Genomic DNA, 12,458 nt, shown 5'->3' on the forward strand with positions numbered 1-12,458 from the left:
TCCTTCAAAGGTGATGCTATCTCATAGTGTAATGAAGGCAGTTAAACTGATGCTCAAAAGAAAGGTATGCATTTAAACTTTGGATTTGACCAAAGCGTCACGAGGATGAAAAGAAATTTCCGAAACACCGCAAACGTAAGGTCCAAACACATGCAGCTATATATGATACCCGTATCAAGTTCATCACCGTCGGATAACCGATTTTGTTTGTTACATTCTGAGCTATCATCAAACATATGAGTATACATGTACTTTCTTTAGCCCTGCAGGTTACCTATGAGTGTTTGTCTTCTTATCAAAGTAATCATATCGACTGATTTGATTCACTCACCTTAAAATTAGACGCTGAGTCTAAGTTAAGTGCACGATTGAGCAAGTCCAGATTCCCTCATCTCTACGTTAGTTAGTTTTGAATCTTATTAGTATGGGGTTTTTTAAATAAGAAAATATCATTTCTGGGATATTTAGGTTGACCAGGGTTATCGTATTTACCCCATTATTAATAATATACACATTTAAAGAAATGCTCTTATTTTCAGACAAGCGGTACACACTGATGATGTTCGACCCCACCCCGGAGCTGGGACAAACGGACCAGGACTCCTACGTCCACTGGATGGTCGTCAACATCCGGGGTACTGACATCACTTCCGGTGACGAGGTGTATGACTGGCTGCTACCCATGACATCAAGGTTGAATCAACTCTACCTGTTTGCTTTGTTCGAGCAGACGAAACCTGTCAACACTAGAAGAGCTAGATCCTTCGGAGGAAAAGACTGTCATCCGTACATAGTCAGAAGGTACAATACACCTTAACACACTACCTGTTCGTGTTGTCCGTCTCCGTGGTCAAGTGGACAGAAGGTTTGACCGGAGAATGGAAGGTGGGTAATTCGATCATCACCCGACATAATGATTGTTGACGGTCACAGGTCCTGAAATTATTGTGATATGGGTCCGCATCAATACGTGTCTTTTTGGTTTTAAATACACTGAAATATTGCCAATTACGGGACCGTGAAGATCCGGGTAAGAATTGATCTTCAGTAACTCATGCTTGTCGTAAGAGGCGACTAACGGGATCAGGTGGTCAGGCTCGTTGACTTGGTTGACACATGTCATCGTATCCCAATTGCGTAGATCAATGCTCATGATGCTGATCACTGGGTTGTCTGGTCCAGACTCGATTATTTACAGACCGCAGCCATATAGCTGGAATACTGCTGGGTGCGGCGTTAAGTAACAACCAACCAACCAATTACGGTAATGTAACAACCATCATTTGCTGCAGATGCAAGTTCAGAGCTGGAGACTTCATCCGCACCAACAACCTGCGCCTGGTGGGTATGAGGCACCTGAGGGTGACGCCGGACACCTACCGCCAGTACATGGCGTACGCCGTCACCGAGCTGGAAACCAGGGACCAAACCTGTTGGGGTCGGGACAGTCAGTGTCCACCGTGTCCAACCAACTAGTGAATCTGTACAACATGTAACCAATAATAAAGCATACAGCTTTATAGATGACATCTTTTTGTTTATTGCATAGAGCGTAACGGTGTAGATTCTTACACCGTTATCAAGCAAAACTTTCAGCTTCATTTTTGGCTCATCAAATCTGCCCACATGCCACACAAGCGCTGAAATAATGCCATTTTCATTTGATTATTTGTCTTTAATTGGCAGCGAGTTCAAATGAGGAGTTTGCCAGACTTGGACACCTTTCACATTTTCTTTGCGCGTTTGGTTTGTTTGTTTGTTGTTTAAAGCCACACTCGGCAATTATATATCGCTGTATGACCACGGTCAGTAAATAATCAAGCACGGACAAGACAATCCAGTGATTGACATAATGAGCATCGTTCTTCACAAGGTGCATGGATACAGTGACGCGCATCAACCAAGTCGGCGAACCTGACCACCGGATCCTATTAGTCACAAGAATGGGTTTCTGAAGAACAATTCTAACCCGTGTCTTCACGGGTTGATAAACATGGCAGAATGCACCTGACCCTCGTGGCTATGACATGGCATTGTATTTCGAGGCGGTACTCGGTGTATGTTTGTTGTTTACGCCGCATGAGTGAGCAATATGACGGCCTTTCCCCCAGGATTTCCCTTTTTTGCGGAAAAGGAATTCCACTGTAGTGTATTTGGGTTTTGAAAAGTACCGTATTTCTTCTAATAAGCGCCGGTTCTCTAATATGCACCGGGCCTCTAATACGCTCCAGGGGGAAAGGAGCTCACTAACAATTACGGTAAATAAACACAGTAAGCACAAAAGCGCCGGGCCTATAATAAGAGCCGGGTCTGGAGCTCCGTTGAAAAAATAAGCGCCCGGGCGCTTAGAATAGAATAGAATAGAATAGAATAGAATAATACTTTAATGCCTTTTCATGAATTTGTGTTACATCAGCAGAGCTACTGACACATTAGAGAGATACCAAACATATTTACATAAATTCTTTGATTTAGGTATCTTCACATTTGTTTAAGAGATATATGGTACTTGGAATTAAGGATGTACGGGCTCTCTTAGTTTTCACAATTGGAATGTTGTAGCGGCGGCCTGAAGGGAGGAGGTTGTATTCCGAATTTAAGTAGTGAGTACGGTCAGATATGAGTTTGACAGCTTGATTCACGATTTGCCGCTCATATATTGATGATAAACATTCAAATCTGACTCCAGCGATTTTACTTGTAGTGTTCACAATTTTGTCTATTTTAGATTTGAGATGAATTGAGAGAGACCCGTACCAACAATGGAAGGAAAATGTTAAAATAATCTGAATAAATGCTACATAAAAAGATGACATCACAGATGGGTTAACATTAAAAGATCTCAGTTTATGCATGAGATGAAGACGTTGTTGACACTTTTTGTATAGGGCTTCAGTGTTAGAATTCCAGTTCAGCTTAGAGTCAATGAAGGTTCCCAGATACATATACTCCGTTATAAGAGGAAGTACGTTATTCAAGTCTTACCATAGCGTGTCAGCTTCTTGTGTGAAGAAAGCCCCAAGTAATGCAAGACTCAGATGTTTACTACTTTACAGCGTGTTCAGCTTGACCTGATCAAGTGAATTTAAATGCATTGCGTGATCGTGTCACAGCTGGTTGGGTATATTATTGTGAAGGGGTGCACCTATGTCAGTTGATAGTCAACATGTCTGAACATCCGAGACAAGGACGCCGTTTAACATTCTCTGCTCCCCTATTTCACCCCCTGGAACCACTGTCCTGCAGGATGCAGTGATAGGGGGACTGTCCGCCTGCGTTTGCAGTGATCGCGTGCTTGTTTTGGCGGAGAATGTATTGTTGGTGTTAAAAATCTAGTCACCATTTGTGAAATACGAACAATATCATTTAAACATTAACATTACACGAGTGCAAGGGTTCTGATGGTTATTTATAGAATGTTTGGAGCTGCTAGGTTAAACATGAAGAAAACAATCAGCGATTATCGGCGCGGTAGTTGCGGCAAACCGGGATTTGAACCCACAGTCATACGTTTCTGAGCACATTGTAAAACCCGAATTCAAAAGTTATGAAATTTAATAAAATAAAATCCCGGAGGAGGTCTGTGTGATGTCAAACAACGTTTATCAACAAATTTCATTTCACACGTGTCTATAATCCTAGGAAACGGGCGTAAAATACCTTCCGCTGCGTACATGCTTTGGAAAATATCTTGAAAGCATTAGACATTTATTTTAACCCGCTTGGCTACAAATACGAGGTTGTCTATAAAATAATTTGCCATTTGATTACACATTATTCATTTCGCTCATTTCTTCGTCAACATTGTGTTCCAATGCAATGTACATCTCGTGGGCAAAGGAATTTTTTTCGATTTTGAATTGAATGGTATTAATAAATATCACCAATATTTTGAATACTTAACGGCATATTGACGTATTTCATTTACCCAAACAACAGTTGTATTTTCACAAGATTGCATATGAATGGTAGCGTCACTTAGCAAATGAAAGCGACATTTTCTGTGGTACAACTTAGTTTCGTTTGTTTTTTGAGTGTTTTGTTTCGTAGATTCTATAATTAATGAAGTAAATAATAAGTACGGCAAGTATTGGTATTTCTTTTACAGGATCCTGCAAAATTCCGTCATTATCAAGCCGTGACCAGTAAGATGGTGAGTCGGAAAGTAACGAAGTAGGGATCCATGTGTTTTAGTGTTTAGGTGAGCATAGGGTTTGCAGGATCCTTTGTTAAAGCTTAGATGCAACCAACAAATTAAAACACAATTATCATGTATTCATGACATATAATATACATTGCTGATTATGAAAAAAACAAATAAACAAAATTTTATAAGCGTACAATCGCAAATCAAAAGTGCAATATTTTGTACTTGGGTTTACTACCCTCGAAAGGGATGGCCTAAAAGTAGGGCCAAGAAAAGTCGGCCGGGCCGGGCCACCGGGTAATACTAAAAATGGATTGCAGAATCTTAAAACGAAACCTGCACATTGGGGTCGAGACACTTCCTGCCTTCACAAATGCATAGTTTGATTGAAAATGTACAGTTAATGGTGAAAAAACCCACACAACAACAATGACTACATACCGAGATTCCCGTAGAAAAGACACCGTCTTGTTGTTATGTGTTTTCCTTGATATGTATATGAGGGAAGGTTGCTTACTTCTCTTAGTGTGTGACATCCGGGGGTCCTGGGCAGGAAGTGACAGTGTTTTGACTGCTTTTCTTTCCTTAATTAAGATATTGGGGTTCCCTAATTAAGCTTTATTGTCTCAGGCTGAATCAGCACAGGATGTTGTTTATGTTAAAGAGACGTGGATATCAGCGAGTGTCAATTGGCTAATATGACATGATTACGTATATTAAAAGAAATATTTGAAATCACAAAATTTTGTAATATGTTATAAAGGATCAAACAAAGTATGCATTCACAAACACAAAAAGTCTTATGTGTTTTCATTGTAAACAATACCAGCCCAAATCAGATAGCCAGCGCGTATGCATATGCTTATATTTACGAATACACATGAAACACAAAATGGTATTATATCTACCTAAATACCACTTCATAAAGTAAAGTAAAAGTGAAGCACTTTTCTCTCTCCATTCCCAACGATTTAGGAAAATAGAGTCCTCGGAAAACAAAATCCGCAATAGAAATTGTTAAGTCTCTGTTCAGCCCGGCTTGGCCCGTGCTGTCAAAAACAACTTAAACGTCACAGATGTATCTTAATATTAAATGTGTTTATCATATATTAAATCTACCTACATATCACTTCACAGAGTCTCAAAGCGTAGTATTTGAAGCAAACACCTTGCTCAAAGTGAAGCCCTATTTTCTATACATTCTCAACAAAGACACAGTATCACAAGCTTTCGGTCCGGCTTGGCCCGGGCTCTCAAACGGGCCTTATACCTCACACATGTATCTTGAAATGTGTTTAAATCCATAGATTGGTATTATATCTACCTAAATATCACTTTGTAATGTTATCAAATGCAACATGTAAAGATAACTGGTTCGTTAAAGTTAGCCCTTTTCTCTCTCCATTCTCAACATAGCCTCAATCAAAAGTGTTTAATCTCTGTTCAGCCCGGCTTGGCCCGTGCTGTCAAAAACACCTGAAACCTCACACATGTATCTTGAAATGTGTTTAAATCCATAGATTGGTATTATATCTACCTAAATATCGCTGTGTGATGTTACAAATGCAACATGTAAAGATAACTGGTTCGTTAAAGTTAGCCCTTTTCTCTCTCCATTCTCAACATAGCCTCAATCAAAAGTGTTTTGTCTCTGTTCATCCCGACTTGGCCCGTGCTGTCAAAAACACCTTAAACCTCACACATGTATCTTGAAATGTGTTTAAATCCATAGATTAGTGTAATATATACCTACATATCACTTCACAGAGTCTCAAAGCGTAGTATTTGAAGCAAATTAAACACCTTGCTCAAAGTGAAGCCCTATTTTCTATACATTCTCAACAAAGACACAGTATCACAAGCTTTCGGTCCGGCTTGGTCCGGGCTCTCAAACGCACCCTATTCCTCACAGATGTATCTTGAAATGTGTTTAAATCCATAGATTGGTATTATATCTACCTAAATATCGCTGTGTGATGTTATCAAATGCAACATGTAAAGATAACTGGTTCGTTAAAGTTAGCCCTTTTCTCTCTCCATTCTCAACATAGCCTCAATCAAAAGTGTTTAATCTCTGTTCAGCCCGACTTGGCCCGTGCTGTCAAAAAAATCTTAAACCTCACACATGTATCCTGATTTCTGTCTATATCTCTGGAATAGAGTTATATCTACCTAAGTACGTCTTTATAGAGTCGCAAAGCGTTGTATTTGAAGCAAACACCTTGCTTAAAGTGAAGCTATCTTTTCTACATATTCTCAACAAACAGTATCACAAGCGTTCGGTACGCCTTAGCCCGGGCTCTCAAAACAACTTAAACCACACGCATGTATTCTGATTTGTGTTTAAATCCATAGATTAGTATTATATCTACCTAGATATCAATGTGTGATGTTACAAAATGCCACATGTAAAGATAACTGCTCCGTTAAAGTGAAGCCCTTTTCTCTCTCCATTCACAATATAGTCTCAATCAAAAGTGTTTAGTCTCTGTTCAGCCCGGCTTGGCCCGTGCTGTCAAAAACACCTTAAACCTCACACATGTATCTTGAAATGTATTTAAATCCATAGATTAGTATTATATCTACCTACATTTCACTTCACAGAGTCTCAAAGCGTAGTATTTGAAGCAAGCACCTTGCTCAAAGTGAAGCCCTATTTTCTATACATTCTCAACAAAGACACAGTATCACAAGCTTTCGGTCCGGCTTGGCCCGGGCTCTCAAACGCACCTTATACCTCACAGATGTATCTTGAAATGTGTTTAAATCCATAGATTGGTATTATATCTACCTAAATATCTCTTTGTAATGTTATCAAATGCAACATGTAAAGATAAGATGATTTGAAAATAGGCTGCTACTAGTATGAATTGATGTTTATACTGTGGAAACTGTACGGAGATAATCCTGTATTCTGAACCACTAAAAACCCCCACCTCTTTCAAGCATTTCATGTCATATAATTGGGTGTAATATCTTCTGATATTTATTAAGTTTATTATATGTGTAAATCATATCACGAATAGCTTCAGCCTGCCATCTGTATCGGTACTAGTATTCTTTAATGTTTATCCTCTGGAACATGTACAGTCAATAACACTGAAAGCCCCTGAACGGTAATTAAGGGCAACAATGGAGTCTGTTAATTGAATCACAACACCTAGCTGATTGCAACTAGACAAGAGGCAATTAAGCAAGCTGGATACAGGTGTACTTAACAGGTAGAATTAATTCATTAGCCCGCACAGAGCCAGATTGAACACTGGGCTTCACTTTAAGCAACGTGTTAGATTCAAATACATGTACAAAGCTTTGAGCCTCAATAAAGAGGTATTTAGTTAGAAATAATGATAATAGTTTATGACAGTGTCATATGTTACATGTAATAATACATTTTGGCATACATTTATACAAACACCGGGCCAGTTCTTGCCTAAATGACACCAGATAAATACATATATTTTTCAGTAAAATTTAATAAAAGTATAATAAAAATAGTCATATATATATATATATATATATATATATTAAAGGGAGCAACTATTAAAGGGAGCTATATTATTAATATCAACTTTCTCATCTCTCGTACAGTATTTACCACCTGTTTAAGAGACAGTTGGTAATATACAACAAATCACAGAAGGAATAAAATACATTCAAATATACATAAAAGAATCACTCATTCACAATACATTCATTCACATACAAGTTACATAGATTATAGTGGTATATAGATCAAAGCTAGTCTTGCAATAACCTCCTATAATACATGAATTGCAGAGATTTACAAAAGTCATATTGGATATGGTCTGTTTCCATCAGCCAGCAGAATTTTTCTTGTGGTGGAAGATTAAGAAAATTATCATAAATCTGCATACACTTATAAAACAGTTTTTCACGGATATCTTCATAATGGGCACATAATATCACAAAATGTACCTCATCTTCAACGGAATTTGTAGCACACATTGTGCATAATCTCTCATGGATTGGGGTGACAGGCTTGGTATAGCGTCCTTTTTCTAGGTTTAGAGGTAGGCTTCCACAGCGCAGCGATGCCATCAAGCTTCTCTGTTGTCTTGTGATAGATAATCTTGTGTAGTGTTAATGTCTTGTTTATACAGTCTGTAAGTTCTTAATTTGTTGCCATTTGGCTGGTTTTGATCTTTAAATAAATCCTGATACCACTTAGCTCTGTCTCTTGAATCAAGTACTTCTAGGGCTTTATATAACAGTTCTGTTCTGGTTAACTTTGCACAGTAATCATATATATCGCTAAAACATGAAGTTCAAGCTTTTTTATAAACTCTAGTGTTCTGTAGTCCCATGATGAGTTTTTTCGAACAGACCAATTATGTAAAATTCTACAAAGCGAGTTTGGTTCCGCAGTACATAGTTTGTGAAAATAGCGGTTCACTTCCAACCTAAATAACCTCTCACCGCTACTGAGGAAGAATTTTTCCTCACACCAAGGAACAGTCTTGCAGCTTTATTCTGAAGTTTCCCAAGTTCTTTGTGTTGATTTATTCCCCAAACACTGGCACTGTAATTTATGACTGGTTGCACATAGTTGTCATACAACTTTATGAAAACATCATGGCTAAAACCTCCAAGGAAATTGAATTTTCACATTATTACACCCAGGGCCCTGTTGGCAGATTTGCACACTTCCCTCAAAGATTTTTTATAGTCACAATGCTCATCGAGCCGCATACCTAGATACTTATATTCAGAACAGTAATCTATATCCATGTCACCACAGGTGAATCTATTAGTTGAGCGAGGAATAGACACTGGTCTGCAATGCATTATCTTGGTTTTGTCCTTGTTTGTGGATAATCCCCACTGAGATGACCAATTGTAGAGACAGTGTAGAAGTTGTTGTAACTTAGTAGCATCTGGAGCTATCAACACAATGTCATGTGCATAGAGTAATATGGATAACTTTGCAGATTCTGATACCTTTCGGTATGGACTTACCGAAACAAAGCGTCAAAAATGCAAATTCAACTTATAAAGTTGAAAAATAACGCGATGAAAAAAACCGCGCAAAATCGGAGTTCAAACGTTTCACTAATTTTCCCCAGACTTTTCTGGGGAATACGGGTTTCAACAGCTGGGCTGCGCTCATAGCACGTGCGCAGTGAAATAGGTTCGCGCAACTTGGAAGCGGGCTGTCTGGTGAATACTCGGTGAAGGCTTTGGTGTGAGCTATTTCCATAATGTTTTGTTGATATCTCACAGGCGCGAGCTTTTTGTATGTTATGACAGTAAATAAACTGTTTATATAATTTCATTTGTCTATTTCACCACACGTTCTTCTTACCGAGTAACTTTCTCAGTTCGATACTTAAAAGCAATGTCATTATTTAGAGTTGACACAATTTCTAACTGTGATATAGATATGTCGCTGTCACAGACAAAACTCAATGTCTTGTTTTATTGACACCTGTGTGTCTGCCTGCCTGTCTGCTAATGACAATATTCAATACACAACTGCGATCACTGACCACATGCAATTTGAACTTAACACCAATCAGGCTATACACCATAAACAAAACGCATTGATTTATGGTCCGAGTTCGGTCTCTGTCACATTATGTAATTACACTGACAGGCAGGTGTGATACTTGAACACATGACATGTTATGATGTCTGTTGATTGCAAAATGTTAGACACAAAAAATGAGCATGTATTTACAAAACCCAACTTTCTATATATACACACACAATGAGCCGTGAAGGCGGCATCTGCTAATGACCCAGCCGTTACACTAGAGTGCACACCCACCCGCTCTGACTGGGTTCGGTATCCCGGCTGCTTCGTTTCGAGGGAGGTAAACCCAAGTACAAAATATTGCACTTTTGATTTGCGATTATACGCTTATAATTTTGTTTTTTCATAATCAGCAATGCATATTATATGTCATGAAGAAGTGATAATTGTGTTTTAATTATGTTTGATTTTTTGGTTGCATGTGACCTTTAAATCAATATACATAGGGTAGAGTGTAGGAGAAAGAACACATCCTTGTTTTACTCCAATGGTCACATTAAACCATTCAGTTTTTTTCAGTGTTAATTTTTACACAACATTGCACATCTTGATAGAGTGACTGTATGGCACACAGAAAATATCCATTTATCATAAAGCGGCGTGTCATCTTTGACCACAACAAATGTCTCTGAACAGAGTCAAATGCTTTTAATACCAGTTGATCTATTGCTTTAAACACATTTCAAGATACATCTCTGAGGTTTAAGGTGCGTTTGAGAGCGCGGGCCAAGCCGGACCGAAAGCTTGTGATACTGTGTCTTTGTTGAGAATGTATAGAAAATAGGACTTCACTTTAAGCAAGGTGTTTGCTTCAAATACAACGCTTTGAGACTCTATCAAGACGTTTTTAGGTAGACATAATACTAATCTATGGACATAAACACATTTCAAGATACATGTGTGAGGTTTAAGGTGGTTTTGACAGCACGGGCCAAGCCGGGCTGAACAGAGACTAAACACTTTTGATTGAGGCTATGTTGAGAATGGAGAGAGAAAAGGGCTAACTTTAACGAACCAGTTATCTTTACATGTTGCATTTGTAACATCACACAGCGATAGTTAGGTAGATATAATACCAATCTATGGAATTAAACACAAATCAAGACAGATGTGTGGGGTTTAAGTTGTTTTTGAGAGCCCGGGCCAAGCCGGACCGAAAGCATGACTGTGATACTGTGTGGTTGTTGAGAATGTATAGAAAATAGGGCTTCACTTTGAGCAAGGTGTTTGCTTCAAATACTACGCTTTGAGACTCTATAAAGACGTACTTAGGTAGATATAACTCTATTCTAGAGATATAGACAGAAATCAGGATACATGTGTGAGGTTTAAGGTGTTTTTGACAGCACGGGCTAGGTCGGGCTGAACAGAGATTAAACACTTTTGATTGAGGCTATGTTGAGAATGGAGAGAGAAAAGGGCTAACTTTAACGAACCAGTTATCTTTACATGTTGCATTTGATAACATTACAAAGTGATATTTAGGTAGATATAATACCAATCTATGGATTTAAACAATTTCAAGATACATCTGTGAGGTATAAGGTGCGTTTGAGAGCCCGGACCAAGCCGGACCGAAAGCTTGTGATACTGTGTTTTTGTTGAGAATGTATAGAAAATAGGGCTTCACTTTGAGCAAGGTGCTTGCTTCAAATACTACGCTTTGAGACTCTGTGAAGTGATATGTAGGTAGATATAACACTAATCTATGGACATAAACACATTTCAAGATACATGTGTGAGGTTTAAGGTGTTTTTGACAGCACGGGCCAAGCCGGGCTGAACAGAGACTAAACACTTTTGATTGAGGCTATGTTGAGAATGGAGAGAGAAAAGGGCTAACTTTAACGAACCAGTTATCTTTACATGTTGCATTTGATAACATTACAAAGTGATATTTAGGTAGATACAATACCAATCTATGGATTTAAACACATTTCAAGATACATCTGTGAGGTCTAGGTTGTTTTTGACAGCCCGGACAAAGTCGGGCTGAACAGAGACTAAACACTTTTGATTGAGGTTATGTTGAAAAATGAGAGACAAGGGCTTCACTTTAATGGAGCAGTTTTCTTTACATGTTGCATTTTATAACATTACAAAGCGATATTTAGGTAGATATAATACCAGTCTATGGAATTTAACACAAGATACGTGTGTTACGTTTAAGTTGCTTTTGACGGCTCGAGCCAAGCCGGGCGGAAAATTGTGGCCGAGATAATGTTGCGAGTGTGGGGAAGAGATCGTATCATTTCAATGTGGGCATGCTTTAAATACGATGAATAGTGAATTGATGGGGTGGTATGTGATTTGATATAGATGTAAAAAACATTTTCGGGCCAACGGAAATGTGTATCGGGATTGGCTGAAGTATTTAAACGTATTAAATCGCGTTTCGTTTAACGATTCCACTTTTAGACGTAACCTCGGTCAGCCAGTTCGCAGGCTTCTCGTCTTCCTGGATTTTAGCCGATTTACTCGTAATAAAGTTATTATGGTACGCGTTTGAGGCTTCCGATTGATCATTATTATCATGAGTGTATGTTGCATTGATTAGTTGTAGGCATGGTTTTCGTTAATGGGTTTATTAGCCAATAATAGATTTGGCCCGCCCGACTTTTAGGCCATCCCCCCTCGAAACGAAGCACAGGGGATACCGGACCCAGTCATAGCGGGTGGACGTGCACATAAGTGTAACAAAGTCTTTCACTGGCTGGTTCATTTGCTCAGGGCTCTTTATGTGTGTATAAAGAT

This window comes from Haliotis rubra, unplaced genomic scaffold, assembly GCF_003918875.1.
Source record: "Haliotis rubra isolate DU_JTF1 unplaced genomic scaffold, ASM391887v1 Scf27, whole genome shotgun sequence".
Taxonomy (NCBI): domain Eukaryota; kingdom Metazoa; phylum Mollusca; class Gastropoda; order Lepetellida; family Haliotidae; genus Haliotis; species Haliotis rubra.